Source organism: Mesoplodon bidens, assembly GCF_964165515.1.
Source record: "Mesoplodon bidens genome assembly, chromosome: 3".
NCBI lineage: Eukaryota > Metazoa > Chordata > Mammalia > Artiodactyla > Ziphiidae > Mesoplodon > Mesoplodon bidens.
In genome coordinates, this window is record NC_138178.1 from 58,641,174 (window position 1) to 58,665,097 (window position 23,924).

General features: G+C 40.3%; 1 protein-coding gene across 1 annotated transcript in view; it reads left to right on the forward strand.

The window, feature by feature from the left end:
* Positions 1 to 6,470: 6,470 nt before the first annotated feature.
* The window catches only part of GLCE (glucuronic acid epimerase), a 118,007-nt gene continuing 100,553 nt past the window's right edge, over positions 6,471 to 23,924 (forward strand). The window contains exon 1 of the mRNA XM_081228779.1: positions 6,471 to 6,660. The gene's annotated coding sequence lies outside the window, so the exon portion shown is untranslated. The remainder of the gene's footprint in view (positions 6,661 to 23,924) is intronic.

Here is a 23,924-nt window from a genome sequence, read left to right on the forward strand (position 1 = left end):
CAAAACTTCATCAAGAGTTCCCTTACTATTTGGTAATTTAAAAACTGGTTAGGGACTTCCCTGTTGGTCTAGTGGTAAAGAATCCACCTTCCAATGCAAGGGATGCAGGTTGGATCCCTGGTCGGGAACTAAGATTCCACATGCTGCAGGGCAACTAGGCCCTTGCGCCACAACTACTGAGCTCGTGGGCCTCAACTAGAGAGAGAAAACCCACACGCCACAACTAGAGAGAAGCCTGGCACCACAACGAAGAGCCCGTGTGCCACAACTAAGACACGACACAGCCCAAAAAAACCCCAAAAAAACAAAACAAAACAAAAAAACTGATTAGCTCTGCCCTGCTGAGTGGTTACCTACTGTTTAAGTCCTCTTGTCTTGGGCAGACGCTGTACTTGGATTCTGCCCTCATTGTCTCACACTTGAGCTTTCCCCATTTCAGTCCACCCTGTGAGATCCTACTGGATTAATCTTCCCCAAACACTGATTAGACCAGGTGACTCTTCTGCTTAAAAGAGTTGGCTACTGAATAAACTCAGACTTCACGTGACTTTCAAGTCCATCTTTAATCTGATTCTGACCTAAATTTCTGTATTTACTTACTCTCTAAGGTAAATTGTTTGTTCCACCAGACATTTTTATCCACTGACTTTAAGCTTTTGTTTATATTATTTACTCCCCCCAGAAGCGCCATCTTCTCTTCTGTTACCAAACTTCTATCCAACCTAAGAGTATAGCTTATATCCCATTTTCTCTGTATAACAGTCCCTAGCCACCTATGTTAGAACCTTTCTGTTGTAAATGATGAGGCCAATCTCAAAGGTAGCCAAGAGTAACTGCCCAGGATGCTTTTTCATCAACTTACCTGCTAGCAATTGAGTACTACATGCAAGGCACAGCATGTTTTAGATTCTCATCTCGTTCATATGATTTTTTTTTTTAATGACAGGAACAGTGGCTTGTACTCTGCATCATCACAATGCCCTGCACTTAGTAGCTATTCAATAAGTATTTGCTGATTAAAAAAATTTGATGGTGAGGGATCGAGAGAAAGGTATAGAATTCAGAGTCTTTCTAAGGCCTTGTTGTTCAAAGACTTAATTTTTGCCCTCACTGCTGCAGGAAATGAAAGATCCCACATCTGTGCTGTGGTCATTTGAATCATGGACCTGCAAATGAATCTCAAGTATATCTTCTTAGTTCTAAGTTATCTTTTGGTTAACTTGTAAAGTATTTGACTCTTTGTATATATGGCCCATCTAGATGGTTCTTACAGATGTAAGATGAATTTAGACAGGCAATGTATGTAACTCAGTTAACTGGTCTCCTTTTTATGTCCTTTCCTCATTTTTTACTTAATAGGGAAATTGCTCTCCCACTGAATCTTAATTCACAATGTTAAGACTTCAGGAATATAGTTTTATATGCAAGAAAGAATTTCAATATTCTTGCTGTCAAACATACTCTGCTCTCATATGGGCACTAATGGTGTCAGGATGTCAATTTCATTTTGACAGGATCCCTATAGATGGAATCTTCAACTTCTTATTCTTGGTTAATATGGATGGATAAGAGGATGTTTGAGGTTTTTTCCACCTCTGTTTTCATGGAAATATATACTTTCCCATAACCTTGGATGACAGTAGTATGTTTGTGAAGCACTCTAAGCTTTTGAGGGTGAAAAGTTTCCTACTGCTCAAGACCTACTATTAACTGCCTCCAAATGGCTCCGCAATTGTTGCAATCTCCAATCTGCTCTGATACTCTTAACAGTCTGAAGGCCTTGGAATCTTTGTTCCCACCAAGAAATGATTTCTTCTACATTCTTTTGGTGCAGTATCGCTTGAAGTTTAGATGTAGCCATTATAGCTACAAATCTGTTGTTCCTTGCTCTTTAGGTAATGTTAGTGCCTGATGTGAGTTTTTAGATATTTGCCTAGGAGTAGGAGTAGACTAAACTACTCTCAACACTTTTGTATTAGCTATCTATTGCTGGATACACAAGTGATGTCAAAAGGAAATGGCTTAAAACAATAGACGAGTAACCTTAAACTAACACAACATTGTATATCAACTATACTTCAATATAAGAAAAAAAAAACCAGACAGGTATTATCTCACACAGTTTCTGTGTGGAATTTGAGAGAGGCTTAGCTGGGTGGTCCCGGCTCATGAGGTTATGTCAAGGTGTTGGCCTGGGGCTGTAGGCATCTGAAGGCTGAACCGGAGCTGGACTGAGGTTTCCAAGATGGCTCACTCACACAGCTGTTAGCTGGAGGCCTAAGTTTCTTGCCATGTGGGCCTCTGCTTGAATGTCCTTATGGCATGGCAGCTGGCTTCGTCCAGAGTAAGTGATCAAAGAGAGAAACTAAGGAGGAAGCTGCAATGTCTCTTACGACCTAGTCTTAGAAGTCATACACACTGTCACTTCTGCCATATTCTCTTTGCTAGAATTGAATCACTCACTTCTAGCACTTCCCCTTGATCCCATACTCAAGGGGAAGAGAATTAAGCTCCACCTCTTGAAGGGAGATGTATCAAAAGTTTTGTGGACATATTTATAAACCATTACAACCCTCTTGATTTCCCCCTTTTGTAACTGGGTATCTTCAAAATAAACCAAACTCAGAGGTTTAGCGTGTGGTCAGCAAATGGACAGGTGAATACTGTTCCCTCAATCTTGGGGTAATTCATGCAGAATTTCAGCCTTCTAACCTAACCAAATAGGTGTTCCTCCAAAACTTGAAAAGGGTGGAGTGGAGGTTGGGTCCAACAGAGCCAGATTTCTTCTTCCAGATTCTCCAACGATACTGTTTTCTATGCCCCTCGTGAATATGCAGCGGCCAGGAGGAAGCTTTCCCCAGCACATGCTCAGAGAGGGGGACACCAGTAAGGATGGAAGGGCTAGAAAGGAACAGGGATAGAAGCGTTGGATTGTACTTACCTGGACTAACAGGTTAGACACAGGCAGCAGATGGTAAGACCTGAATAAGAAGTTAGCTGGCTCTCTTCTGCTGCTGATTGGCGAAGACCAGCCACAGATGGTGAGTGAGAGTGTGGCTATGGGTAGATGTCGGTCCTGGGATTAAGGAAGCATCAGAGCCTCCTGCTGAAATCATCTGCAGCACCGCTGAGAGATGTACAGGATCCACAGGCAGAATTCTAGGCTTGGATCCTGAAAACAGAAACCATGGTAGTTCTGGCTCCTTGGCAGCTCTTAACATACAATGTGCTGAAGGGTGTACTTGGTACCAGATGGAGAGGTTGTGAGGACAGAGCATGACTGTCAGGCCACAGAGTGAAGCGTCGTGCCATAAAGACAGATGGTGAGAGGGGTGCCCCCGTCTGTGGTGGCTTACTGCCTTTTTAGTACTCTTCCTGCCTGTGTACTCTTCACGCCTGTGTACTCTTCACATTGGGCCTCTTCAGGAGCTTCTATTTCCAAAGCATTTTAATTTAGAAGTCAAATGTGAGTGTTCCAAGCTCCAGTCCAGGCTAAGAGTGCTTCATAGCTTTTCTGTTTTCTCACGTTTAGAGACACCCAGGTTTCTAATACACTGATTAATAAGGGAGTCATAGAATAGTATAATTTGTGAAACCAGGCATTGGAGAGGAGTTGCCACATAAGGAGAGAGTGGAGTCAAGAATCGAGTTTTCTTTCCAGTACATTCCTGCCATTAAGATACCAGTGCAAGAGGAGAGGAGGTGGGAAACAGAAAATACACAGATTTATATTTCAAGCTATAGATCTACTATATATGTCATTACTCTACTAAAGACATTCAGGGGCTCTGCTGCTACCTGCTACCACCTTAGATGCAGGTGAGAGGGGCCTACTTTTAAGGGGCTCTGCTCTGGCCCTTCTCCAGCTGCACTCCTACATGGGACGGGAATCCATCAAACCAAAGGAATATGCCCACCTGAAGCTGACTTCACCCCTTCAGACCTCACTCCAGGTATTGGAAGCCCAAATTCTTTACCCCAATGACCCTGAGCCCACTTCCAGGGCCTCTGTGGTCTTCCCCCCTTGAGCCTGAAATATAAACTCCTGAACTTGTGGAGTGGCTAAGAAATTATAGTTTTGTAGAGGGAAAAGTGTGAATGGAGCTTGGACATGTGGGCTGGGGTACCCATGGAGTGGGGGGTGAACTGGCTGTGGGAAGAAAAGGGGGGAAGACTGCTCTGTGTGTGGTCCAGCTCTCTCTGATCCAAGCAGGGAACTCTGAAAAGTCCCAGAACCCTAAGTTCAAACCTGGCCTTCCAAGTGGTTAGGAAAATTTGTCAAAGCAAAAGGATATTTTTTTTAACCTCACAGTTTGTTAGCTTGTTTTATAACTTTTACATAATATTTAGACATTTGATACGTGGAACTCCATGTGTAGCCTTTTGTGGGCCCTACAAATGCTAGGGTTGGCTCTGGCTTCCCATTTGATATAGAATCAAGTTGAATCAACTTGGCCTGGTTTTTAAGGCCTTTTACTATTGGTTCTTCCCTAAACTTACCTTTTACTGCTCTTCTGCAGGAATCCTCTGTAGACCAATCTGGTGCACCCATAGCCAGGCTCGGCCTACATCCTTTCCTCTGTGCTCAGGTTCACTCAGTTTTTTTTTCTGAAAAGCCTCTGTGTCTGCTCTGCATTTGTATGGGCCAACTACTGTTTTAAGACCGAGCCTCACAGTCATGTCTCCTCCCTCTGGATTCTTCTAACAGCTTTTGTCTGAGCCACTTATTGACACTCAAAGTGTGGAACCATGTGTGGAAACCATTTTTCTTATTATGCACAAGGCATGGCTATAAGATAAGGAGATGCCAATATGCAATAGTTTTTGAATGAGGAAAGAGGATTAAAAAAAAATCAGAAGAGTAGCTAGAGAATCTGGAGAAAGTAGTTAGGCAGGTACCAAAGGAGGAGATGTCTGGCATTGTCAAAAGGCTGCAATATGGTCATTGGGAAAGATCCCCCAAAATAGAAAGAGGAAAGAGGTCTTTTGTGATCACTGAGAGATCAGCCCATTGTGTGGGTGTAAGCAGCATTGCAGTGGGGAAAACAAGAGATGAGAAAGTAAAGACAGCAGATACAGTTTCATGTCTCTTAAGCACTGTTTCTGAGAAGAAAGGAGGTAGAGTAGTTTGAAAGGGTGGAGGAGGTTAGTTGTTTTGTTCTGTTCAAAGCATGGAGGAGACTGTGTTTGTGGGAGAAAAGAGCTAGATTAGAGGGGAAAATTGATAACAAGGAAAGGATAGTTGATTCATCAAATCTGGGAATGGCTGTGATCCAGTGTACAGGTGCAGGGATTAACCCTGATGAGGAGAAAGGACACTTCTTGCTGTGGGACAGGGAACGAATGAAGGCTATAGGATAGGCATAATAATGAAGAGACTGGGCTTAAGGGTGAAAAAAGTTGGCTGTCACTGTAGAGGAAAGGCTAGGAAAGCCCAAATTTTCTGGAGTGGGTTCAGATTTCATACATAGTTGGCCACCATATCTGTGGATTCAACCAATCATGGTATTCAGGAAAAAAAATTCCAGAAAGTTCTAAAAAGTTGCACCGGCAACTATTTACATAGTATTTACATTGTATTAGGTATTATAAATAATCCAGAGATGATTTAAAGGATATGGAAGGTAGGTTATATGCAAATACTATAGCCATTTTACATAAGGGAATTGAGCATCCACTATTTTAGTATCTGCAGGGGTCCTGGAACCAATACCCCAGGATACTGAGAGAGGACTGTATTTAAATATCACATTCATCAGTCATTCCTTTCACATTTATTCAGTGCCCTGCGTGTGCCAGACACTGGGGTCCACACAGATACAACTTTTCATTTAATTTTGGAATTTGTTATAATGGTGACTGAGATTTACTTTCTACTCTTCTAGAAGGCTTTCAGTAGAAATAAACACGAATCAGAAGGGTGTCCTTTGTCAGACCAGACGTCCCTAGTAGGGGTTGGGAAAACACTGGCATCTCAACAATGGCGCCCTGTCTGAGGTGGAGAGGGAGGAGAGGCCCCGATGTGGGGAAAACAGGTTTAGACCTGGGTAACCCGAGGAGGGTGCGCCTTCAACCAGGAAGAGGCGAACCTCTTGAGCACTTCAGGCCGCGCGGTAACCGAGGGTAACAGCGCCCCAGTCCACGGCGGTGTGAAAACCACCTTCTTCCCTAACCAGGTATGTCTGCGGAGGCTGACCAGGACCAGACACAAGCCAAACCTCTCCATCCAAGATACCTTCCCTCTGCCCCTGACTACTTAAGGTCACTGCTCCTTTTGCCTAGTTTATTGATGAGGGGCGAGGGAGAAGAGAAGCGGTAGGCGAATCACCTTTCCTATTTTACGATTGGTAGTATTAGGCTCCAAGTCCCGCCTCCTGCCCCGCCGCAGACAGGCTCTCGGGGTTGTCACTCGATCCCCTGCAGCCGCCCCTCGCCGTGGCCCCGCCCCTCGCTGTGGCTGGGATCTCGCGGGAAGAGCGGTGGGCACGGCTGTGGCTCCGTCTCCCGGCTGCGCGCGGAGCGGGAGGGCTCTCCTCACACAAGCGCTTCCTCGCGGAGGGGTTGAAGCTGCGGCAGACGCAGGCCTGGGCAGCCCCTTCTCTGCCGCCTCCTTCTCTTCCTGAGGGCTCCCCGGTCCTCTTGCCCTCCGACGCTACCCAGGTGAGGAAGCCCGGAGCTCGTCTTCGCTGAGGAGCGGTCGGGGAGCGGGGACACGGAGCAGCCGGGGCAGGGGGGCTCCCGACGGGGTCGGCTCCGCGGGCAGCGCGGCGCTGCCGGGTGGGCGCGAGGCTTGGAGGGGTTCGTGAGTGCGGGGGTCGAGGAGGCGGTGGGATGGGATCCGGGTGCGGGCGCCCAAGGGCTGTGTAGCGGGTGCCAGGGCTCCTCGGCGCGAGGAGGCGGTTTAATGGGGGTCCGGGGTTTTTTCCGGCTTGGGGGGTGGTGGTGGCTGGCAGCATATTGGGTCCCAGGTCTTCGGGGTCGAAGGAGATTTATCAGGATCCTTCGGTTCCTTGAGGCGGTATAGCGCGGTTCCGGGACAAGGGCTCCTTTTATCGCGGTCTCAGGCTCTTTGGGGGCAGAGGATTCAGTTTAGGAAGGTCCTAGGTCTCTGAAGGGGCAGATCCATGGGGTTTTGGGGGTCCTTTGAGCGAGAGTGGGCGTCTCGTTTCGCATTCCTGGGATAAAGAAGCAGTGTGTTGGGGTTCCGTCTGTTTATCGGGGTCTCCAGGAGAGAGGGCGATGTATCTGCGTCCTGCAGTGGCCGGGACCGCCTTGGTGGGCTGCTGGGGGCGGAAGGGTTTACAGCGGAGACCAGCGTCTTTATTGGGGTTTCTGCTTTGCCCAGAGGGGGGCGGTAACTTGGCACGGCTTCCAGTCTTTTCGGGGGCGACTGGGCGAGTTAGCGGGTCCCCGGGAGATCTCGAAGGGAGGGCGCGGCTCTGCAGGCGCTGGGTCGGCTCGGGGCGGGAAGGGGACTCTGGTGACATCCCGAGCCAGCCTAGTACACAGTCTGTGGCTGGTCAGCATCCTGGAACAAATCTCTTTCTAGATGAGATTTACTCAATGCTTAGTTGGAGGATTGATCCGTGTTGTTGCCTAGTTGGAGAAATAGTGGGTTTGTTCTGCAGTTTCCTTCTCTCTGTCCCGGGATCCCTGTGGAGGCGTGCTGGTCTCCCTGCTCTGGGAGCGGGAGAGTGGCAGGCAGCACCTTAAAGTGGGCATGTAGACTGTAGATTCTTAAGGAGGCGAGTGTCCTCCGGGTCAGCGTGGAAGCCAATGAGCACAGGGAAGGCTGTGAGGTTTTGGCTTCCTTTCCTAGGTGGTCTGCTTTGCTGATCCTGCATTATTAGATCTGTCCTGAAGTCTTGCTCCAGTGTTAGGCAGTCAAGCAATGCTGGGAAGTGTGTTCTGGCTTCTCCCTGTCCTTTGAAAGGCATTTGTGGAGAGGGGGAACTTCAAGTTCAGCTTCCAAATAACGCATTGGAATTCGAAGTTCCAAAGCTAGAGCTCTGCAGAAGCGTCATTTGAGACGTGTAAGCATGGCTAACAGCTCTTTTAGAGAATCCTGCTTAACAGTTTTATCGTAAAGGTACAGTTAGTCTTGACTCCTATGCAGAGTCCTTGGTAACTAGCCCAGACTTAGGTGGAATTCAAATAAAATGACCTGTATATATGTGTATGTGGGTTTTTTTTTTTTTAATGTTTAAGTCAGACAGTCTGTTTGTTTGCTTGACAGTTCTCCTGGTTATATAGCTCCTTTATCATAGAGGCCCGTAATTGAAGTCTGTATGTGGCAGGCTGTGGAACCTGTACTCACAGTAATTCTGTAATTTGGGATAAACAGACAAATTTGAGTATGCCAAAGCAGAGAACTTTGCCTGCCTCATTCTTTTCCTTAGTGACAGTTTTTTTTAATGGCATTTCTTTTGATCTTAGAACCAGAAACATTAGTGATAATCTACTTAATACTTGACTTTTGTAATCATTTTTAAAAAAACAAGGGAATTCTGCATAGCAATGCTTAACTCTCTGAAAAGCTTAAGTTTTTTTGGTTTTTGTTTTGTTTATAAATTCCTGATCAAACCAAAATGCCTGATTGACTTTTATAAGATAGTTTTGACTATCAAAACTGATCAGTTGAGCAGATATTTGATTGGAACCACAGCCAAAAAAACTCTAAGCAGATCTTTTTTTCCTCATTATTTTTGAAAGCCAATGAAAAATTAAGCAGATGTCAGTAACTTTTTAAAAAGCAGCTTTCATAATTTCTAAGTAAACATACTGATCAGTCAAAGAATATTTGATTGTCTGCTAGGTGTCACAGCATGGAGGCACAATGATTCCAGCTCTCATGAAACCTATATCAAGAGAGAGAAAGACAACAAATAAATAAAATAAATACATAAAATAATTGAGATGCTGATAAGGAAGAAATAAACAGGATAGTTGGGGTTTTGCTCACTTAAAAAAAAATAACCTCTGAATGATAATATAATTGATGTCTGTCATGTTAACCAGAAACCAGGCAAGCTAACGATCTACCTTCTGAATTAATAAAGATTAAATTATGATCAGTAGAGTTTGAGTGTTAAATATATTTTGACTCTGAGGATTAGCACCTTCTGTTATATAAGCATAAAAAAAGTCTGTAAGGATAAACATCAGACTTTTAAGTGTTCGGGGGATTCTTCAGGAGGGAGTTGCAAAGGCATGGAAGAGAGTTATTAATTATTAATATATGCTTTTATACTATTTGAATTTACTTCAGTGAGCAGACATTACTTAAGGGTAAATTAGAGAAGTCTAAAAATTAAAATTTTGGTCACTATGCAAATTTGTGAAATGTACTGTATTTATAAGGCATTTTGTCAGTGTTGCCACTTCTACTGTGCGTACTAGTGAAGGAAAAATGTATTTCAAATATGTAAAATCATAGGAATGGGGTGGGGAGGGGAGCACAACAGAATAAGTAGAAGACTGAGGCTCAAGTTAAATCTTAAAACATGGTAAAGATGTTGGATCTTTAATTATACAAAGATAAATTAATCTTAGGCCTTTCTTATTTCAAATTTGTTTCCCGAGTTTGAAAAAGGAAGTTTTTAGCCTCCCTAGAGAAGAATAGGTTGTGTTTTTGTGGCGGGGCAGGAGGTGTTTTTATTGTGGCACAGATTTCAGGATGGGATTTCTTTTTGTCAGACATATGGACACCTAACAGATGTTTTTCTTGTGAGGCATATGAAACAAAAATAGTTTTATAGTTCATTATTACACTGCTGAAAATGACAATACCAGTGTCTTTTGGATTATCATTCAAAGTTCTGAAATTATAAATGTGACGTACTAGCCAGTTTCTAGAAAGGAAATCATAAGACATGAATTCCAGTCTTAACTGTGCTGCTAACCATCTGACCTTGGATGATTCCTTAATCTCTCAGGGCCTCAGTTTCCGTATATATAAAATTAAAGAAAGAGAAGTCCCTGTCAGTAATCAATATAAATTCCAATTCCAAGGTTTTTATTACATAGGTTTTTATGTTGCGGATCTACAGTATTATATGTACAAAAAGGGATAGATGCCACAAGAGTAGCTAGTTCTCAGGGTAAAACTAGTTCCATTTAACTTTTATATATCGTACCTAATTTTAGAGCCTCTTCTATTTTAAGATATATAGGAAATATTTAATTCAAGAATATACATTCATGAAGGTAAATGATTTCCTTTTGGTAATTTAGTTTTATCTGTTAAAGCATTATTATTTTTGCTTCTGATCCCTGGTTCTGTAATAGAGTATCTATATGATAATGTAATGTCCTTATTTAACTCTGTGTGTAGAATGAGGTCTCTAGTGGTTGACCCCCTTTAATCTATCCTTTACACTGCTGCCAATGTGATTTTTCTAAAATGCAAATATGTTCAGTGCTTTTTTCTTAAAACCCATACTTCTCCCTTACCTACAGTATTTAGTTCTATGGTTATAAGGCCCTTCATTGTCGGGCTCATCTCCTGCATTTCTCCCACCATACATCTCAAGCTCCAACTGTACTAATAACATCAGTTTACTGAAAGAGCCATACTTTTTCCTGACTCAGAGCCTTCTTATATATTCTCCCTGCTGCTTAGAATGCCTTTCCTTCTCCTGTCTTACTGACAGAGTCTAGTGATTTTTTTTTTTTTTTGCGGTAGGCGGGCCTCTCACTGTTGTTGCCTCTCCCGTTGCAGAGCACAGGCCCCGTACGCGCAGGCCCAGCGGCCATGGCTCAGGGGCCCAGCCGCTCCGCGGCATGTGGGATCTTCCCGGACCGGGGCACGAACCCGTGTCCCTTGCATCGGCAGGCGGACTCTCAACCACTGCGCCACCAGGGAAGCCCTAGTGATTTTTCAAGATACAACTTAAGCGCTGTCTGCTTTTTGAGTCTTCTGTGTGCTCTGGTCCTCGCTCTTCCAGCCCCACTAGGTATTCACTCTCTGTATCTTGTTCATTCATTCTCTTATGTTCATTAATATGCTGTAATTATGTATGTCTCTCTCTTCCTGGACTCAAAAGCCGATGTATATTTGTCTTATTACTTATTGAATATCTATTGCTTAGTTTACATAGTTGACTCTCATTACAGATTTGAACTCTCAGTGCCAAGATTAATATCTTCATAAAGTCTGAGTTAAGCCCAAATCTCAGTCTTGTCCTATTTTTCTAAAACTTTGGGCTTTCTATATTATCTTATTCTCTTGCCCCTATGACCACAAACTGACATTAGATCTGTAGTTCTTATCCTCATGTTTAAGAAAAGAGACTATCAGCACTGTAGGAGTTAGGAGTTACTCTGATAAACTTGCAGAAGAGTCATGCAGAATTTTGAGGCAACCACTAATCCCTGTATCTAAAGTTGTTAGCAGAGTTATGAACTAGTTTGAGTGTTTCAGATCTTAGACATCAGTGATTTGGTAGATATTTTACCTTGGCTGCTTTCTGTATGGGAAATGATTGTTGCCAGTGTGTATGGGATTTTATAGTGGCTTAATAGTTGCTTTACATATATTACCTTTAATTCTCAAAACAAATCCTGCAAATTTAGTAACTTTCTCAGGGTTATTATCTACTAAGAAGCAGGCTATGTAGATCCAGGTCTGTCTTACTCCAGATTCTATGCTTTTTCAAAATGCAACACTGCTTTCTGAATATGAGTTCTTATTCAGTGTATTTAAAATTATTAATAGATACTTTATTCATTTTATAAATTGCAAAAGTAGGTTGTGAGGTTTATCCATTCAGCTTTTTCAAAAAAAGCTAAAGTAGAGGATTTGAGATTGATTGGACTTTAGAGATCACTTAATCCAACTCCTACATTTACCATATGAGGGAACTGACATACACAAGAATAGTTAAATGACTTGCTCAAGATCACACAGCTTTGTAGTTGGTTAAGATTTGTTGTTGTTGTTAAGCTAGTTATGACCATTGGTGTTGTAAAACCATTATTTGAAAGGAAACCAGGTGCCTGATGTTCCCCCCAGGAAAAAAGCCTACAGTGGCTTTTAGAAAAGTGATGTTGAGGATCTCAGAGTCTTAAGGACACGGCTCAGAGAAAATCCAGACTTTGGATCATGACACATGGAGACGCTTCAGTGCCTCTTCACTCGCGTAGCTCCCTAGTCTTGGTTTCTTTCCTTCCTCTTTTTACTTTTTAAAAATCTATTCACAGTTTACTAATCTTCTGCCTGCTAAAGTTATTAGCAGCAGCCTGACCAGTAACCATTTACATGCCAACCATGGGCTAACTAACAGGGATACAAAAAAGCATAAAATCTAGTCACTGCCCTGAAGAGGCTCAGTTTATTGGGAGTGGGAGGCAGTAAGTATTTAATTGCAAGGCAGTATATAAAGATGCCATGAGTGAGCAGCTTTAGGAGCTCAGAAGGTAAAGGTAAATGTGGACTGGGCTAGTGGCTGCAGAAGTTTCTATGTAGAAAAGGTTTGATTTAAGTTAGTCTTTAAATGAGGAATTGGAGGGAAAGACTGGGGAAAAGAATATCTGGCTGTGTGTGTGTGTGTGTGTGTGTGTGTGTGTGTTTGTGTATTTTTTTTTAATCTAACCCTTGTTCACTTCCCTTTAGCCACAGTGGCCTCCTTGCTGTTTTAGAAGGCCTGGAACATGTTCTTCCAGATATCTGTATGTCTCCTTCCCTTCCTTCTTTCAGGTCTGACTTAAAGTATCACCCCTTCTGAAAGGCCTTTACTGATACCTTGTTTAAAATTACAGCATCCCTCCCATACATACTCTTCCTATCCCTCTTCCCTGCTTTGTTTCTTTTTTGTGCTTTTCTGCAGTCCAACACACTGCTTTTATTATCTTTCTAACCCTACTATAATGTAAGATCCATGAGAGCAGGGATTTTTACCCATTTTATTCAGTGCTATATCCCCAGCACCCAGGGGATACAAAGTAGGTGCTCACATTTTACCTTTTACAAAGTAGGTGCTCACATTTTTGTTCAATGAATAAGACAATCGAACTTTAATACAGAAACTTGAAGATTGTTTGATCTAACCTCTCTCCTTCCTTCCTTCCTTGCTGGCTGGCATGGAAGACGAAGAACTTTCTCTTCTATTTAAAAAAATTTTTTTTCTAGGACTTACATTGTATACAGTGCAGAAATCATAAACAGCTCAATGAATTTCTACATATGTAAGCATGTGATCACCAACCACACCAAGAATAGAACACTTCTAGGACCTCCGCATCCTTCCTTACTCTCTGCTAGTTAGTACTTCCCAAAGGTAACCACTATTCTGACTGCCATCACAGTAGATTAGTTTTGCTTTTTCTTAAACTTCATACATTCGGTTGACCAAAAGGTTCATTCAGTTTTTTCTGTAAGATGGCTCTAGTAGCACTTAGCTGTCTTTAACTTCATTCGAAACAATTTTGTTAGATTTTATGTGACAGCTGTATATCAGCATGCCTTTAAAAAAAGACATCAAGATTGGTGAATTTTTGTGTAGCCATTTTAATATTGAAGATGGAAGAAAAAAAGCCAACATTTTCAGCCTATTATGCTTTATTATTTCAAGAAGGGTAAAAACAACTGAAACACAAAAAAGATTTGTGCAGTGTATGGAGAAGGTGCTGTGACTGATCAAACATGTCAGAAGTGGTTTGTGAAGTTTTGTGCTGGAGATTTCTTACTGGACAATGCTCCACGATCAGGTAGACCAGTTGAAGTTGGTAGCGATCAAATTGAGACATTAATTGAGAACAGTCAACGTTATCCCACGTGGGAGATAGCCGACGTACTCAAAATATCCAAATCAAGTGTTGAAAATCACTGCACCAGCTTGGTTATGTTCATCGCTTTGATGTTTGGGTTCCACATAAGTTAAGCAAAGAAAACCTTCTTGACCGTATTTCCACATACAATTCTCTACTTCATGAAAACGTTCTGTTTTTAAAACAAACTGTGACGGGCAATGAAAAGTGGATACTCTACAACAGTGTGGAATGGAAGAGATCGCGGGGCAAGCGAAATGAACCACCACCAACCACACCAAAGGCCGGTTTTCATCCAAAGAAGGTGATGTTGTATATTTGGTGGGATTGGAAGGGAGTCCTCTATTATGAGCTCCTTCCGGAAAACCAAACGATTAATTCCAACAAGTACTGCTCCCAGTTAGACCAACCGAAAGCAGCACTCGATGAAAAGCATCCAGAATTAGTCAATAGAAAAGGCGTAAACTTCCATCAGGATAATACAAGACTGCATGTTTCTTTGATGACCAGGCAAAAACTGTTACAGCTTGGCTGGGAAGTTCTGATTTATCCGCCATATTCACCAGACGTTGCACCTTCAGGTTTCCATTTATTTAGATCTTTACAAAATTCTCTTAATGGAAGAAATTTCAATTCCCTGGAAGACTGTAAAAGGCACCTGGAACAGTTCTTTGCTCAAAAAGCTGAAAAGTTTTGGGAAGATAGAATTATGAAGTTGCCTGAAAAATGGCAGAAGGTAGTGGAACAAAAGGGTGAATAGGTCGTTCTATAAAGTTCTTGGTGAAAATGAAAAACGTGTCTTTTAGTTTTACTTAAAAACTGAAGGTGGGCTTCCCTGGTGGCGCAGTGGTTGGGAGTCTGCCTGCTGATGTAGGGGACACGGGTTTGTGCCCCGGTCCGGGAGGATCCCACATGCCGTGGAATGGCTGGGCCCGTGAGCCATGGCCGCTGAGCCTGCGCGTCCGGAGCCTGTGCTCTGCAACGGGACAGGCCACAACAGTGAGAGGCCCATGTGCTGCAAAAAAAAAAAAAAAACCAAAAAACTGAAGGCACTTTTTGGCCAACCCAATAAATGGAATCAAATCAATTTTTAAGTTAGCAGACGGTCCTTCTTTTTCATTGCTGTATAGTATTCCATTGTGTGAGTGTATATTTTTTATTGTACTATTTATAGACATTTGGGCCATTTCCAGGTTTTAGCTCTTAGGAACAAAGCTGCTAAGAACAATTTTGTACCTGTCTTTTTGTGGGCATAAAGATTCATTTCTTGGGTAAAAAACTAGAAGTTAACCTCGTCTTCATATAGATATAGATATATAGATACATACACATAATTCTTAATTCCATGTGGTCCTTAGCACATGATAGATGATCATTAAATGACTGAAGATAAATTATTAACTAATCATGTACTGTGAGATTATCTCAAACTTATTAAGAATATTGGAGAACAGCTTCTGGTCCATGCTTTTGTTCTTATATCTGACTTAAAACATGTAGCACTTAACTTTATCCAGGCTGTACACATTTCTCTTTCCTCTTGATTAGCCTCTTTTTTTAAAATCATGTTCTTTATTAGTTGATGCCCCTTCTCCAGAAGATGGGAGAAATATGTCCAGAAAAGAGGAACTTCAAATTAATTAATTTTAAGGTGTGAATTTCAGAACTGGTTGGCTATTTTTCTATATTTTCCCAACTTAAAAAAGTCATTTCTTTTTGACAGTTTGGTTCTACTGTATGTTATATATATTTTTTACTATTCTGTACCATTTGAAATCATTTATACCAATGCACAAGTTATGTTTTGGGATATGTCAAGCAAAGGCTTTCTTTGATGGTCTTAAGAAATTTTAGAAATGGCTTTAGTTGGTGAAGAATGCAAATGAGAACCCCTACAATAATAGAAGAAATCATGAGAAATATTTTTCTAATTCTGGAAAAGTTTTCAGTTCCCTTTTGAAGTGATTTCTAAGCTAAGACTTGAAAGATGAGTAGGAAACAAGGTGGATGAGATGCCCGGTGGGGAATGGGGTAAAAGCACTGTAGGTGGGGAGCTGTCTTTGCAGAGAGAGAGCAGGGCAGATTTGGGAATCTGCAGGCAATTCAGGAGGACTAGAGCAGTGGTTTTCAAGCTGTAATGTGAATATGAATCTCCCGGTAGGAGTGGTGCTCATGAGTTTGGAGTTCTAACATGTTCATAGGTGGTAGAGATGTCGCTGGTTCAAGGATCACACTTTGCGAACCACTGGCCCAGGGTATAGGAAGCAAGTGAGAAGGAAGGAGTGGGGAGTGAAAGCAAGGACCATATCATGGAGGATCTTACAACTAATGTAAGGAATTTGGATTTAAGGCAGTGGTAACCCACTGAAGGGTGCTAAGCAGAATAGTGACCTTGTGAGATTTGTGATTTTCGAGGGGGCAGTAGTGGTGGAAATCATCTTTAGGGGTAAGCTCCATCTACATTTGAAACTGTACAGATGAATGTCTGAGCAATGATAGTTTACCCATTCATTAATAATTATTGTTTTTCCCAGTGGCAGATTCAGTTCATTTAAAGGAAAAGTTTGGTTATGTTTATTAATTTAGATGTTATATGTTAGCTTAATCTTTTTTTTCTTCCAGGGATATTATTACTTATTATATAATAAGTGTTATCACAATTTAACTCATAATTACATTTTTAACCCTGTTTGATGGGATTTAATTTTTGTCCATGTTGTACCATATGATAGTTCAAAGTCTTCTTTTTTATTGTATTGATTAAAAAATAAGCTAGCTGGTAGTGCTTATTATATGGTAGGAATGATCTTAATGATACATAGTCATTTGAGTTAGTTTGTCACCAGCTTTTGTAAATGTTATTAATTAGAAAGCTTTAGTTTATTTCAGCTGTTTAAATATCCGTCAGTTTTCCAATATTATAAACTTAGGAATGTGTGTGTAGCTTGTTTTTCCCCCTTATTTTATAAATTCTAGGAACTCATTTTAAATACGTGGAGAAATACTAAAGACAAAGATCTAATGCCTCAGCTCAAATATAAGCATTGCTAACATTATGGTACACATTCTTCCTCCTTCCATGAATATATTTATTCATTTGTATACTGTTTATTCTCCCACCATGAATTTATATCATAAAGATTTTCGTACTTTGTCAAAATTGTTTCAAAACCGAATTTTTAATACCAGCATAATATTCTGTTGAACGGATGCGTAATGATTTAACCATTCCCAATTACTGAATATATTTTCCTCTGCAGATAACACTTGAAGAAAGTCTTTGTACATAAATATTTCTCCATACTTGATTATTTTCTTAGGATAGGAATAAAAATGTTGAGTCAAAAGGTAAGAAGATCTTAAAAAAATTAGGTATTGCCACATTACTTTCTAGAAAGGTTATGCCACTTTACATGCCAATATCAGTATTAGTTTTAAAAACCTTTTCTAGGGAATTCCCTGGTTATCCAGTGGTTAAGCCTCCACGCTTCCACTGCAGTGGGCACGGGTTTGTTCCTTGGTTGGGGAAATAAGATCCTGCATGCTGTGTGGCGCAACCAAAAAAATTAATTAAAAAATTAAAAAAAGAACCTTTTTCTAATTTAATAAGCAAAAATGATCTGACTTTAATTTGTATTTCTTTGATTATAACTGAAGAGCATTGCAAAAATTTTTTTTGAAGTTACATATTAAAAGAAAAGATTTTAAAAAGAATACCACATGCATTATGTTATAAGGTAAAATGTTTTAACTGGAATTAATGTTTTATTATTGCAGTTTTTTCTTTTAATAGATAAATTAATTTCTTGAATAGTTATTAAAAAAACTTACAAAATTCAAAGACCCAAACAGTTGCCCTAGAGGCGACTACTGTTACCAGTTTCTTATATGTACTTCCAAAGGTATTGTAAATCATGTGTGTGTGTGCCAAAACATAAGACGAATTATGGAGAACATTCATTAAAATACTGTCTAGTTCAGGTGTGGTATTGTGTACTAAACTGTGTACTAAATATTAGAAAGGGTCTAAAAATGATTAGTATCTGGCTACTGGCCCAGAAGGAAGAAAAGCAGGGTCTGGCAGCGTTTGGCAGTAATTTTCTATAAGACAAGTGGCCTTAGCTCTTTTTATTATTGGATCGATTCTTTGACAATAGCACTTCTGTTTATAGTACCTATTCTGTAGTTCTATTCCAAAAAGGAAAGCCAAGTTTTTGAAAATTTGATGCCTGAAAGAAACTCTTTAAAGTACAAAAGCTATTTGGAGGTATTTAGAAACAAGATACTTTCTTCTTAGGTATTTTAGGATTTCTTTGGCAAGTACAGTTGTATCAGAATTTTCATGACTTTGTTGCTTAACAGTGAAAGTTTGAGCTTGAATAATTATAAATGAAATTCATCATTTCCCTAAACTCTTATTTACCTAATTCAAAAACCAATCAGCCATGATATAAAATATTTTAGAACATATTTTTAAAAGATTTTCATGCTAATAATATAGTAGTAATTTGTCTCATACAATCAAAGATCTTTTTGAGCTTGACTTGGAGGCCACTGCTAAATAAGTAATTTGAACAATAGGAGAGGTTTTAATTGGATTCTACAGAGCTTTAATGCTTTAGGGAAAAGATATTTGCTTTGGGGATAGATTTTTTTTTTAAGCCCATGTTTCCAAAGATAAAATTTGGGGATGACTATTGTTTACTGAATACTAACTCTGTGTGGGCCAGGATAAGTTAGGGGTATTATGAGAGTTCCTATTTGCTGGAATTCATGTCTCCTATTCCAGATTAATTATAGGGCTGTAAAGGCTGCTAAAGAATTTGCACCTAATAGTGGTTGGTAATATATGAGTAGTTTTAAGAAAGAATTTACCAGAGGTGGGAAAAGATCCTCTTGACTTTAAAAAAAAAACATTTAATTTGGAAATAGTTATATGTTTATAGGAGAATTGCAAAGTACAAAGAATTCCCATACGCCTTTCACCCAACTTCCCTTAATGTTAACATCTTATATAACCATGGCAAATTTATCAAAACTAAGAAATTAATCCTGATTTTTTTAAAGGGGAATTCAGCAAACTTTTTTTTTTGAATACGTATTATGTGTAACAGAGTGTTTTAGCTGCTGATACACAATTTGGAAAAGAAGTAAAGGTTGCAGATAATAATAATAAAATGGTGAAGTTGGTGTTATTCCTGAACAAACTGTCAGATTATTGAACACATATATTTTTGGTACCCCAAAAAGAAGACACTAATCACTAGGAGCCAGCATGGGTTCACAGAGGACAAGTCATGCCACACTAGCCTCACTTTTTTTCTTATAGGGTATGTAAACTGGTAGGTACATCAGGAGATGCTCTGGCCATAATATATCTAGAATTATAGCTACATTTATTGGATTTTAAATTTTGTGCTGGGTACTGGGTTAAACACTTTACATAGATTGCCTCATTTAGTCCTGTTTTACAAATGAGGAAAGGGACCCCAAAGGTTATACAGGTAGCATTTGATAGCTTTTTATTATGTCTTTGTAGAAAAGTTACAGAAATGTAGTTAATAATTGCATAGGCAGGTGGATTTTTAATCGATTAATGAATGGGCTGATGTTAAAATTAAACTGCAGTTCATTCTTAGTGGTGAGCCTCAGGATGCTGTCTTCCCCCATGTCCTTTTAAGATGTTTATTGTAAGTTATTCTCAAAATTGTGAGGGAGTACTAGTATGTTATGTGACAGAATCAGGATCCTCCCCAGCCCACTTTATTTTTAATAATTAGAACGGTGGACTGTATCTAAGAAAATATTTGTTATAATAATTTTATTTATTTATTTTTACACTTAAAAAATTATTTTATTTATTTATTTATTTTTGGCTGCGTTGGGTCTTCGTTGCTGTGCGCGGGCTTTCTCTAGTTGCGGTGAGCGGGGGCTGCTCTTTGTTGCGGTGCGCAGGCTTCTTATCACAGTGGCTTCTCTTGTTGCCGAGCACGGGCTCTAGGCGCACGGGCTTCAGTAGTTGCAGCATGCAGGCTCTGTAGTTGTGGCTCATGGGCTATAGAGCGCAGGCTCAGTAGTTGTGGTGCACGGGCTTAGTTGCTCCGTGGCATGTGGGATCTTCCCGGACCAGGGCTTGAACCCGTGTCCCCTGCATTGGCAGGCGAATTCTTAACCACTGCACCACCAGGGAAGTCCCTATGATAATTTTATTTTTGGTGTGTTAATATTTGATAGGGACAAACAAAGCCCTATAATTGAATATTTTTTTTAAAAAATCTGCACAAATACAGGGTTGGAGACTAGGAGGGCTAACAGCGGTAGGTGTAGGTGTATTTTTTTTTTCAAAGCAGGTGTGTGCCTGGGTGTGTCTTCTTATTTGTCTGAAGTTGGTGAGTCCATGGTTTATTATAACTGCCCTAAAGGCTAACACCCGTTTAACAGTGTTATTTTGAGTCATGTTGTCCAAAACGCAGTTGATTTTCCTTTTCTACTTTGCATTTAGCTTAGTGCAGTCAGTTCTGTTTGCCACATTTTAAGGAGGACATTGATAGACAGTGTGTTCAGAGGAGAGTAATTGGAATGAAGCAGTGTCTTGAAACAGATGCTTGCACGATAATTGACATATTTGAGGTTTTCAGCCTGGAAGAAAGAAGACTTCAGTGGAGTATATGGTAATGCTTTTCAAATTGGGTAATTGAATGATCTTTAATATTCTTCCTGACTCAAATATGTGATTCTGTGAAACACATGAAGGAATGGCATGTGGAAGAGGGATTAAACATATCTTTTGCATCCCCAGAGGGTAGAACTATGAACAATGAGTGAAAGTTAGAGGAAGGGAAGTACTGGTACTAATGAGGATGTTTTTAACAATTGAACTGAAAATAGTGTGGACATTCTGTCACTGAGGCATTAAAGCATGTATTGAGTACAGTTTACTCAAGCTATCCCGTAAGGACTTTTCCAACTCTAACCTTTAAAAATTTTTTTATTGGTTATAATTCCCCATAGCAAAACTTTCTGTTGGGTACCTCACTTATTCTCAACATCTTATGGTTTCATATAGTATCAAACGTTAGTATATAATATTATTATTATTATTATTATTATGCACATTTAAACAACAGTAGAGCATGTTTTCACTTTCCAGATTGACAAAGATTAAAATGTTCAATAATGGCAAGGATGTGTACAATCACTGTCTCTCGTACACTGTAGGCAGGAATGTAAATGTGTGCAGTTTCTTTGCAGGGCAAGTTGGCTTTACTTATTAATAAAATGATAAGACATATTATTGGGTGAAAAAAATAAGTGGCAGGACAATGTTTATGTATGCTGACATTACTGCAAAACAGTTGTGTATGTGTGGGTTTAAATAACATACATATTCACACATTAATAAACACAGTTATGTTTCTGTGTGCATAGACTTTTCTGGAAAAGAGTTAGGAGATTGGAAGTCTGAGATGTCAGTAAGACTGGTTTGGTTTAGTTGTGTACACTTTTTTTTTTTTATATATAAATTTATTTATTTTTTTATTTTTGCTGTGTTGGGTCTTTGTTTCTGTGCGAGGGCCCTCTCTAGTTGTGGCGAGCGGGGGCCACTCTGCATCGCGGTGCGCGGGCCTCTCACCATCGCGGCCTCTCCCGTTGTGGAGCACAGGCTCCAGACGCGCAGGCTCAGCAATTGTGGCCCACGGGCCTAGCTGCTCCGCAGCATGTGGGATCCTCCCAGACCAGGGCTCGAACCCGTGTCCCCTGCATTGGCAGGCGGATTCCTAACCACTGCGCCACCAGGGAACCCCCAGTGGTAACATTTTAAATAACTGTAGTACAGTGTCAAAACCAGGGAATTGACTTTAGTACAATCCACAGATCTTATTCCTTTTTCGCCAGTTTTACATGTGTTCTTTTGTGTGTGTAATTCTTTGCAGTTTTATCAAGTGTAGATTTGTGTAATCACCATCACAATTGAGATACAGTACTATTCCATCACCAGAAATATCCTCTAACCTCTGGCAACCAGTAATCTGTTCTCCATTAATAATCTGTTTTGTCATTTCCAGATATTATATAAATGGAATCATACAGTATGTAACCTTTGAGACTGGCTTTTTAAAAACTCTGCATAATTCCCTTGAAATCCATCCAAGTTGTTACATGTATCAATAGTTCCTTTTTATTGCTGAACAGTATCCCATGGTATAAATGTATGAGAGTTTGTTTAATCTTCACCCACTGATGGACAGTTGAGCAGTTTCATTTTTGGCTATTACAAATACAGCTGCTATCAACATTTGTATACAAGTTTTTGTGTGCACATGAGTTTTCATTTCTCTGGAATGAGTGTCTAGGAGTGTAAATTCCAGGGTAGTATGGTAAATATATTTTAAAAAGTGTTAAGTGTATTTTAAGAAACTACCAAACCATTTTCCAGAGTGGTGTACCAATTTATGTTCCTATCAGCATTGTATTAGACGTCTAGTTTTTCTGTCTTCATTATTAGCATTTGGTATTGTCACTGTTTTTTATTTTAGGTGTTCTAATAGATATGTAGTGGTATCTCATTATGTCTTTAATTTTCATTTTCTGATGACTAATGATGTTGAACTTATTATATTTGCCATCTGTATATCCATTTTGGTGAAATGTCTCTTCATGTTTTCTGTTCATTTTTACTTGAATCTTTGGTTTTTTACTCTTGAATTTTGAGAGTTATTTATATATGCTAGATATGAGTTCTTTGTCATATAAGTGGTTTGCAAATATTTGTCTATTTTATCTAAGTTGTCAAATTTATTGGCATAAAGTTGTTTATCATGGTTTGTTATCATTTTAGTATCTGTAGAATCTGTAATGATGTCTCTTCGTTCATTCCTGATATTGGTTATTTGTGTATTTCTCTTTTTCCTGATCATTCTGGTTAGAGACTTACTAATTTTATTACTCTTCTCAAGAACCAGCTTTCGAGTTCACTGATTTTCTCTATTATTGCTATTTTCTGTTTTGTTGATTTCAGCTCTGATCTTTATTATTTCCTTTCTTCTTTTTACTTTGGGCTTACTTTGCTATTCTTTTCTTTTTTCTTTTTTTTTTTTTTTTTGCGATAGGCGGGCCTCTCACTGTTGTGGCCTCTCCCGCTGCGGAGCACAGGCTCCGGACGTGCAGGCTCAGCGGCCGTGGCTCACGGGCCCAGCCGCTCCGCGGCATGCGGGATCCTCCCGGACCGGGGCACGAACCCGCGCCCCCTGCGTCGGCAGGCGGACTCTCAACCACTGCGCCACCAGGGAAGCCCTGCTATTCTTTTTCTAGTTTCTAAAAGGTAGAAGCAAGCATTCATTGCTGTCAATTTCTCCTTAAATACCTCTTTAGCACAGTCCCACAAATTCTGATGTGTTTTGCTTTTCTTTTCATTCAGTTAATAATGCCTTTTAGTTTACCCCCCCCCTTTTTTTTTTTGTGGTATGCGGGCCTCTCACTGTCGTGGCCTCTCCCGTTGCGGAGCACAGGCTCCGGACGCGCAGGCCCAGCAGCCACGGCTCACGGGCCCAGCCGCTCCGCGGCATGTGGGATCCTCCCGGACCGGGGCACAAACCCGTGTCCCCCGCATTGGCAGGCGGACTCTCAACCACTACGCCACCAGGGAAGCCCTACCCCCCTTTTTTTAAATCCATGAATTATTTAGAAGGGTATTCTTTAATTTCCAGATATTTGAGGATTTGCCTATAATCTTCTTGCTGTTGATTTCTAATTTGATTACATTGTGGTCAGAGCACATACTTTGTACGACTTGAATCATTTTTAATTTATTTAGCCTTGTTTTATTTCTTAGAATATGGTCTCTCTTCATAAGGTCTCTGTGTACTCTTGAGAAACATGTGTATTCTTCTGCTATTGGGTAGTAGTGTGTTTTAGAAATGTCAGTCAGATAAAGTTCATTGATAGTGTTGTCAAATCTATTATATCCATGCTTTCATTTCTGGCTTTTGTCTTTTTGCCTATTTGTTACATAAGTTTTTGAGAGAGAAGGATTGGATAATTGTGGATTTGTCTATTTTCTTATACAGTTCTATCAGTTTTTGCTTCATGTATTTTGAAGCTCTGTTATTAGGGGCATAAACATTTAGGATTATTATGTTTTTAGGATGAAATTACTC